The following is a 2,500-nucleotide window of genomic DNA, read 5'->3' on the forward strand; positions in this document are numbered from 1 at the left end:
ATTTATATTTATTTATTATATACGGAGACCACCAGACTTCCTCGAAGCAACGAGAATGGTATATTAAATTGAAGATGGGTGTGCGAGAATAGGGATATAGTGCCATACCGTCAATATGAATTTCATTCATAGAATTTCCGAGAGGAAGGTCAAATGCTCAGATACAGATCTTTTTATAACGATAATTGAATAAAGCTATGGTCTACTTATAATATAATTAAATAGTTGTACATTTATATATGTAATCTATATTTTAATATTTAATTGATTAAATACAAAAACGGCTTTAAGCATGTGACATGCCTACGTTTTTTTGGTCTTTTCTTTTCAATGGCCCTGCTTCAACGTCACGTGACTCTCATGGTTGCTATGGAGCGGTGAAGCAACGCCCCTTCCGGTAGAGCCCATGGGACCTATGAGATCGTAAAATATGAATGGGTTTCAATGGCGAGAAATTAATTATTTTCTGGTCCCAGTCTTTATATGCCCCAGATTACACAATGACAAAGACTATAAGTCTCGTATGTGACGTCACGCTCCCTGCGACTGGCGTGGACAAGAACGACAATCTCCCCATCGGCATAACTAAAACTCTCCACATGCCCCGACTTATAATGGTTTTCACCTCTTTCGATGCTTTTCTCCTCCCCTTGGATAAAAGCGGTGAAGTGGAGCAGAGAGATCGCCATGTCTGTACCGCAGTTCCAAGTGCGGGTGCTGACGTATATCACTCGCGTCGAGAGCAGCGAAGAGCTGTAGTTCACAAAGCGGCCTCAAACAAAACCTAACATTATCAAACTTCTTCGCGAAAATGTTTAGTTTCCTTTGCATGAAAAATGATCATTTTACCAATTACCACTTGTTGTTGAGTGGCAATGGCGCTGCGATCCACGCAGACTGCCAAGGTTTAGTTCGGTGCTGAGTTAAAGCGCGACTGTATTGCGGCGCCGGTGTGATCGATCTATTAGGAAACACAACCCACTTGAGTTCCCATGAAAACACTCTGCTTTGATCAGAAAACTAAAACACTGGTTTGTACTTTTAAGTTTTAAGAGCATGTGAAAAAGTGCACTATTCTGGATGACCCAGAGAAGAATATTGAAAAGTTGATTTGTAGTTGGGATGTGCATTTCCGGCAAAAATACTATTCAATATTCCTGAATAGACTGGTACTGGTCCAGGTCCGGGTCCTGGTCCTGGACCAGGATCTGGACCTGATCCTGATCCGGGTCCCGGATCACGGCCCAATCCCAGTCCAGGTCCCGGGATTGGTCCGGGTCTTGGTCCGGGTCCGGGTCCGGGTCCTGATCCATGTCTTGGTCCTGGTCCGGGTCCTGGTCCTGGTATGGTTCCCGGTCCGGACAAGAGGTTCTGCTGTAACCCAGTGGACTGGTGGATCAGAGGTTCTGCCATGAGTTGGCAGTGGTGTGTGTGTGTGTGTGTGTGTGTGTGTGTGTGTGTGTGCTGCCAAACTGTTTTCCCTGGAAACACGTGACACGTGCTGAGGGGGGCGGCTCCTCTGGGGATGGTAAATGTGTCCGTGTATCGCTTATCAATTAAAGACAGAGTTTACTGCAGAGAATACAAAGTTAGTTCATGTTTCACTGCTTTTCTGACCCGTGTGGTAAATTGAACACTGCGTTCAATATTCAAGTGATTCGTTTGTCTTGATGCTACTCCAAATTAAGAGAACGACGAGACAGAATCCCTTTCAATGTGCTGAAATTTAAAAATTTAAATATTTGTGCGTATTGACTGGTTATTTACAGTTTTATAGATCCACCTAGAAGCCTGTAGCTGGACTGTACCACTTTCACGGGGGGTTCCTGTGAATCTGGACTCGATTCCTATGGCTTAAACCACCGCCATGGAGGGAGAGAAATAGACTTGTTGGTCATGAAAGGATACCCTATCGATGTGTTGAGCTTCACCAGTTGATTTATATGGAATCTGTGGTTCAGTAAAGTGACGGAATTCAGACTTTGTTCCAGTGGAGAAATTGTTCTAACGTTCTTTACATTTGAATTGTACCACAATGCATTATTATGCATCTTTTTGTGTTGTGTCTATTGTGTATCTTTTTGTGTTGTAGTTTAAGCACAGTTACAGTCCCCAAGGTGTTTAATTCTCATCTCTCAGTTCTCATCTGCTGTACACATCTGTACTGTAGTGAGGGCAGTGTGGTTATGTTGTGGGGTTCATATTGACGGTCTATGACGTCCATAATGCTTTAGTGTGACGCAGTCACAATGATCTTCTCTCTCAATAAACAGCTGAAGTTCAAAAGGCAATTGAAGTGATGGATGAGTTGTGTTTGTGTCCAGGTCTCCAGTCTACTATGGATGAGGAGAGAGAGGAGGGGGGTTCTACCTCTAAGACCGCTCTGTCTGGGGAACATGGCCGCCGGAGCAAAGCTCAGAGGTAAGGAGAGGATCTCTCTCTCTGTGACTGTTGTCCACCTCAGAGCTCAGCAGTGATACATCATGACTCCATCATTAGT

General features: G+C 44.0%; 1 protein-coding gene across 2 annotated transcripts in view; it reads left to right on the forward strand.

Annotated features, from left to right (window-relative positions):
* The window catches only part of LOC307074784 (uncharacterized protein), a 146,851-nt gene that overhangs the window by 27,946 nt on the left and 116,405 nt on the right, over positions 1-2,500 (forward strand). The gene's annotated exons all lie outside the window — the stretch shown is intronic.

Source organism: Pollachius pollachius (genome assembly GCF_949987615.1).
Source record: "Pollachius pollachius genome assembly, chromosome: 4".
Lineage (NCBI taxonomy): Eukaryota > Metazoa > Chordata > Actinopteri > Gadiformes > Gadidae > Pollachius > Pollachius pollachius.